Source organism: Bison bison, unplaced genomic scaffold (genome assembly GCF_000754665.1).
Source record: "Bison bison bison isolate TAMUID 2011002044 unplaced genomic scaffold, Bison_UMD1.0 scf7180017864324, whole genome shotgun sequence".
Classification (NCBI taxonomy): domain Eukaryota; kingdom Metazoa; phylum Chordata; class Mammalia; order Artiodactyla; family Bovidae; genus Bison; species Bison bison.
Window position 1 is genome coordinate 4,684,645 of NW_011494896.1, and position 7,455 is coordinate 4,692,099.

Consider the following 7,455-nt stretch of genomic DNA (forward strand, 5'->3'; position numbering starts at 1 on the left):
AGAGTTCAGGCTTTAAAGTTTCTTAAAGCTACCATCCTGAAGTTATTGAAGAAGAGAGAGTAGGTATGGGACTATATATGTTAAACCTATAAATAAACTTGAAACCCCAAGAATTGGAAAGAGGAAAGTGGGTAGAGTGACTCCCCATTTAGCCCTCCAGCTCTTTTATTTAGCATCCAGATGTCAGATGACACTTATTTTTTACAATCTGAAGTGATTGTGCCAAACAAGGTGTTTTTGGTACCTCCAACGTATCAGTACTTGTCTTATATATATACAGATGTAGTTGCCATTTGGTTCAAAAGAACCTGTGATGTAGGTGTTTATTGTGTTATAGAAATTCTTATTTTAAGCTGGAAAAAAAAAGTTCTAATTCCTTTAAATACATACTAATTATATTACTCTGGCTGACTTATACCTATGTTTATTTATGTACTATTTTTAAAAGTTATAACTACTTCTGTAAGGTAAAAATAAAGTACATGCACAAAGGGGGAAAAAATGGATTTGGATCCTGACTCTAGACTTATAATTGTGAACTTGGGCAATTTACTTCTCTGCCTCAGTTTCCTCAGCCACAAAACGATGACCGTGTCTATTTATAGGGCTGTTAGGAGAAAGAGTCAAAATAATGCATGTACATTTGGTGCCACATTTGGCACAAGGAAGGATTTAATAAATGCTTGCCCTTTGCTGTTGTTGGGCTGTTAAAGCATTTGCAAGGCCTTTCTGTAGAAATGAATGTAGACTTATTTGTGTTGCCCCAGGAAATGTATCAGAACCCAGAGAGCCACTAGCTAAAAGCAAGAGTTTGTGAATCTGGCAGGTTAGTTTTCAAATCCAGTTTCTACCACATAATGCCTAACTAATCTTCGACGAATTACTCAGCCTCACTGAGTCTCCATTTTCCCGTGTTAAGAAGCATTTGCAGCAGCTCTGCACTGTGCTAAGTAAGTGGGCAGAGCAACAGGGTGTCATCTCACTCCATTGTAGTTAGTGGGCAGGGGACAGCTAACCATCTACAGGGCTTGAGAGAGCGTGTACCTGCAGAGGGGGAGATATTTTTTTTATTAAATCTCAAACGACCCTATCAAGTGCATTTGTTTCTACCCTTGAAAATGTCAGAAATAAAATTTGTTCTCACATTCAAGTTGTCTTCATCTGGCTTGTCATAAGCTGGTCCTCAAGTGGCCATTCATTCAAAACAGTTTCCCCTAGAAGAGCATTTGGCCTTTAAAGTTGACTAGGTTCCTTTATTTCTTGAAAAGCAAAAAAAAAAAAAAAAAAGGAAGGAAAAATGTTGGCTTTGGAGACAGATCTCTGAACTTTGCTTTACTTGCTAACAGCTCTGAGAACTTTGGACAATTACTTGGCCTCCTTGAACTAAATGTCCTCTGCAAAATAGGGCAGGCGTGTACGTCAAAGAACTGTTAGGGGGCTTAAGTGTGCCAGGGTGTAGGCACCCAGCCTGGTGCCTGACACAGAGGAGGTCCTGCCTTCCAGGGCAGCAGCCCCGGCAATCCTAGTGCTCACGGCTCTCTGAGCCAGCCTCGAACACCGGCCTTCTGATGATCATCCCGTCTTAACCCAGGGACATGGCCCCTGCCAGCTGAAAGCTGACCTCTGGGCCATCTCCCACACTTTTAGTCCATGAGCTCTCCCCTTCACACCCTGTGTGTACCTGGGATTCTAGTGTTCCCATGCTCTTTCTGTGTGCCCTCAGTGAAAATCTACCCTTCTGGAAAGAAATCAGATGCCCCAGTTCACCTTGAAGTTGAATACCATGAAAAGGCAAAGTGTCATCCCAACTACAGTGAATATTAAAATATACTATTTTAATAGTATAACAAGCTTAAAGCTAGAGCATTGACTCTCAAATGGTAAAATTATAGGATTTGCAATATTCCCCATGAAAAAAGAATTTCAGAAATGCAGCAGAGTCCTTCATCGCCTGAGTCCATTTTTACACTTCAAAGTTGACTACATGAGGCTGTGATCTCTCTGACAGCAAACCCAAATCTTATCTTTATTGATTCCAGTACATGGTGCATCCTCTGGCAGGTTATAGGTATTCAATAAATGTAGACTAGATGGTCTTAAGGCCATGTCGGATGTATAAAAATATTTCCTAGCCCACACCACTGCTCTTAAATACAAATATAAACCATTTATCGAACACTTGGGAGAAGGGAGTTAGAAGAAATAAAAGTATTTTCCTTTTCTTTAATGTTGAGGAGAGAGGGTATAAATTCCCTTTACTTCAGTCACTCAGTCTTGTCCAACTCTTTGCGACCCGATGAACTGCAGCACTCCAGGCCTCCCTGTCCATCACCAACTCCCAGAGTTTACCCAAACCCATGTCCATTGAGTCAGTGATGCCATCCAACCATCTCATCCTCTGTTGTCCCCTACTACTCCTGCCCATCTTTCCCAGCATCAGGGTCTTTTCAAATGAGTCAGCTCTTCACAGGAGGTGGCCAAAGTATTGGAGTTTCAGCTTCAGCATCAGTCCTTCCAGTGAACACCCAGGACTGATCTCCTTTAATATGGACTGATTGGATTTCATAGAAGAAGGAGGATTTGAATTGAGCTTCCCAAGGCCAGGGTGGCAGGATCACCCTGTGGCTCCTGAGTAGATAGAGAATTCCCAGCAGACAGCAAGCGAGAAGTTCAAAAGCCACTGGTGCTGATGACGACACTGGAAACACTCGTCTGAGCAGCTAGTTTTGGAAACCTGCACCCCAGTGTACATTTCCCTATCTGCATTTCAGTTTCCTTTGGACATTTTAAACACTTCTTCTCCCACATCCCCTCTCACACATCTCCTACACACTCCCTATCCTCCATCTCTCCCACATATATAGCAAAAAAAAAAGGAGGGGGATCTCTTTCTCTGTGATACTAATTTCCTCTAATCTTTGCTCAGTAATGTATCACAGTCAGAACAAGTTTCAACTCATTAGTTGACAATCTTAATGTCACTCGCTTAAAAGAGTCAAAGATTTGCTCTTTTGCTTAATATCCAACAAGAAATATGGATTTTAATGTACCTTCCCCCACTGCCTGAGGCTGAAATTTCCACAAAATTGAACTCAAATTTGAACATTTTAAAACTATTCTGGAAAAAAAAAAAAGAACCAAGGAGATTTATTTTACTGTTTCTTCTTTACTATTAAAAAAAAATAACATGAATTTTACTGCTTGGATGTGTTTAATCAGGAAATAATAGGACTTCCCTAATGGTTCAAGTGGTAAAGAATCTGCCTGCAATGCAGGAGATGCAGGAGATGTGAGTTCAATCCCTGGGTCAGGAAGAACCCCTGGAGAAAGAAATGGCAACCCACTCCAGTATTCTTGCCTGGAAAATCCCGTGGACAGAAGAGCCTGGAGGGCTACAGTCCACAGGGTCAAAAGGAGTCAGACATGACTGAGCACACAGGCACAGTCTAACCCAAAAGAGCCCAAGAGTTAAATTTTACATGCCATTCACATTAAAAAGTACAAAATTGAAATGTGCTTTTAGTGGTATCAGTAGTGGTATGAGGTTGAACCATTGGACTTCCCAGATGGCGCTAGTGGTAAAGAACCCACCTGCCAATGCAGGATACATAAAGAGATATGGGTTCAATCCCTGGGTGGGGAAGAACCCCTGGAGGACGGCATGGAAACCCACTCCAGTATTCTTGCCTGGAGAATCCCATGGACAGTGGAGTCTGGCGAGCTACAGTTCACAGGGTCTCAAAGAGTCAGACACGACGGAAGCAACTTAGGGTGCATGCATACAAAATTACCATTTTTCTAGGTCAGGTCAAATATTGGCAGTTTTGTACAGCTCAAACGAATATGGATTCATATTTCTCTAGTACCCACAGAACCCTCACAGAGAGCTTGGTCCTACAACTCTTGGGCAGAGGTTAAGGCCATAGGTGATAGTATGTAAAGTGTCTTGGAGGGTTCACATTAGAAAAGTCACCTCTGTTGGTTTACTCTTAACAAGGATGTTTAGTGGCTTCCCAATTTAAAAGTAACAGCCATCATCCACTCAGTAGGTTTTTGTATGCATCATCTCATTCAACCAATATGATTCTGCAACTCTTTTGAAGAAAATATCCCTATCACTCTGTAGATGTGAAAAATGGAGTCTCAGAGCAGGTCACCTGCCCAGGATCACACAGTAGGTAAGGGACAGTTCCAAAATTCCAAGCCTAAATCTGCTGGCAAAGCCCATACTTTTTCCCCTATGTTACACTGCTCCCACTGATATGGGAAGCAGTGAAGGAAGAGAGGGAGGGAGGAAGGAAACAAAGGAAGAAAAACAGGTCTTCAAAATGAAATACCAATTATCATCAGCTGCTGCTGCTGCTGCTGCTGCTGCGTCACTTCAGTTGCGTCCGACTCTGTCTGACCCCAGAGATGACAGCCCACCAGGCTCCCCCGTCCCTGGGATTCTCCAGGCAAGAACACTGGAGTGGGTTGCCATTTCCTCCTCCAATGCATGATGGTGAAAAGTGAAAGTGAAGTCACTCAGTCGTGTCCGACTCTTTGTGACCCCATGGACTGCAGCCTACCAGGCTCCTCCGTCCATGGGATTTTCCAGGCAAGAGTACTGGAGTGAGTTGCCATTGCCTTCTCCGTTATCATCAGCACTTAATAGTATGGATACATGTTGAGCTCTTTGCATGGGAATTTTAACTTTCTACACTTAGGCCCTTGAGATGAAACCTGATAAAGCAAGAGATCGTCTTATAGACCCTGAGCGCCTCAAGAGAAGAGGTTGTATCTAAATAATCTTGGTATCTATGGACTGTGGCATAGGACCTAAAACATAGTAAGTCCCAAATAAGTGTTTCGAGAATGAATGTGTGAATGAGTAAATAAATGAATGACTTTTACAATGGAGGGAGGCAGAATAGGTACATAGCTCTCTGCAGAATCAAAAATCTTACTCTATATATATATATATATATAGATATATATATATATTTTTTTTAATCACATGATTGAGTCACAGAGTCATAACTCTGAATGGGACTTCATGAGTTCCCTTGCGTAATATTTGTTTGTTTGTTTTATGAGTCAAGGAACTAAAGCACAAACTTCCAAAGCTAATTAGTGAGGAAGCTAGAGCCACATCCACTAAGTATTCTTGAAAACATACTCATCCCTGGATTATGCCACCTATCGGGACATAAAAACACTAATCTAAAATAGTGAATTATCCTAATCCCATCCATGATCGAGAACTTCCAGATGTACAAGCTGGATTTAGAAAAGGCAGAGGAACCAGAGATCAAATTGCCAACATCTGCTGGATCATAGAAAAAGAAGGGAATTCCAAAAAACATCTACTTTTGCATCACTGACTACACTAAAGCCTTCGACTGTGTGGATCACAACAAATTGGAAAATTCTTAAAGAGAAGAGAATACCAAACCACCTTATTTGTCTCCTGAAAAATCTGTATGCAGGCCAAGAAGCAACAGTTAGAACCAGACATGGAACAATGGACTGGTTCAAAATTGGGGACAGAGTACGACAAGGCTGTGTATTGTCACCCTCCTTACTTTGCTTATAGCTAGAGCACATCATGTGAAATGCCAGGCTGGATGAAGCTCAGGCTGGAATCAAGATTGCCAGGAGAAATATCACCAACCTCAGATATACAGATGACACCACTCTAATGGCAGAAAATGAAGAGGAACTAAAGAGCCCTTGATGAAAGCGAAAGAAGAGAGTCAAAAAGCTGATTTAAAACTCAACATTCAAAAAACTAAGATCATGGCATCTGGCTCTATCACTTCATGGCAAATCAGTTCAGTTCAGTCGCGTCCAACTCTTTGTGACCCCATGAACCACAGCACCCCAGGCCTCCCTGTCCATCACCAACTGCCCGAGTCTACCCAAACCCATATCCATTGAGTCAGTGATGCCATCCAACCATCTCATCCTCTGTTGTCCCCTACTACTCCTGCCCATCTTTCCCAGCATCAGGGTCTTTTCAAATGAGTCAGCTCTTCACAGGAGGTGGCCAAAGTATTGGAGTTTCAGCTTCAACATCAGTCCTTCCAAAGAACACCAAGGACTGATCTCCTTTAGGATGGACTGGTTGGATCTCCTTGCAGTCCAAGGGACTCTCAAGAGTCTTCAATACCACAGTTCAAAACCATCAATTCTTCTGAGCTCAGCTTTCTTTATAGTCCAACTCTCACATCTGTACATGACTACTGGAAAAACCATAGCCTTGACTAGATGGACCTTTGTTGACAAAGTAACGTCTCTGCTTTTTAATATGCTGTCTAAGTTGGGCATAACTTTCCTTCCAAGGAGTAAGCGTCTTTTAATTTCATGGCTGCAATCACCATCTGCAGTGATCATGGCAAATAGATGGGGGGAAAGTAGAAACAGTGACAGACTATATTTTCTTCGGCTCCAAAATCACTGCAGAGAGTGACTACAGTCATGAAATTAAAAGATGTTTACTCCTTGGAAGAAAAAAATTACGACAAACCTAGACAGTGTATTAAAAAGCAGAGACATCACTTTGCTGACAAAGGTCCGTTTAGTCAAAGTTACGGTTTTCCTAGTAGTCATGTACAGATGTGAGAGTTGGACCATAAATAAGGCTGAGCACTGAAGAATTGATGCTTTTGAATTGTGGTGCTGGAGAAGACTCCTGAGAGTCCCCTGGACAGCAAGGAGATCAAACCAATCAATTGTAAAGGAAACCAACCCTGAAAATTCATTGAAAGGACTGATACTGAAGCTCCAATATTTTGGCCACCTAATGCGAAGAGCTGACTCATTGGAAAAGACCCTAATACTGGGAAACATCGAGGCAGGAGGAAAAGGGGGTGACAGAGAATGAGATGGTTCAGTGGCATCACTGACTCAATGGACATGAGTCTGAGCAAACTCCAGTAGATAGTAGAGGACAGGGAAGCCTGACATGCTGTGGTCCATGGGGTCCTGAAGAGGTGGACATGACTTAGCAACTGAACAACAAGCTATATTTTGATACACTGGATATATATGTGAATATACATACATTCTATGAATATGGATATATACACATATAAATAATTGCAGAACAATTTACTTTCTTTAAAGAAATATAAAAGTGAACTGGTCTATTTTTCCCACACAGCAATTAATAACGATCAAGATGAGGCAGGAATTTCTAGATGGTGGTGAGTCAAATATAAGCTTTTTGTTTTGAGAACCCCACCCGTCTACTAATCCTAAAGTGGATTAATACCACAGAAAGGAAACTTACATGGCCAGACACCCACAGGCCAGCAAAAACGAAACCAAGAACGTTACTTTTCATACATACAACAGACACTTTTACATACATTATCCTGAAAAAACATGTTGTACAATTACACATACTTTCTTAGTGATTTATCATTTTATGCACATTTATTTATCTCCTATTCATCTCCGCGGGGGGGGGGG

At 41.7% G+C, this 7,455-nt stretch overlaps 1 protein-coding gene and 1 pseudogene across 3 annotated transcripts in view; both read left to right on the plus strand.

The window, feature by feature from the left end:
* LOC104998178 overlaps nucleotides 1–4,407 on the plus strand; it is a 9,370-nt pseudogene extending 4,963 nt beyond the window's left edge.
* The window catches only part of DLG2 (discs, large homolog 2 (Drosophila)), a 2,340,373-nt gene that overhangs the window by 1,965,089 nt on the left and 367,829 nt on the right, over nucleotides 1–7,455 (plus strand). The gene's annotated exons all lie outside the window — the stretch shown is intronic.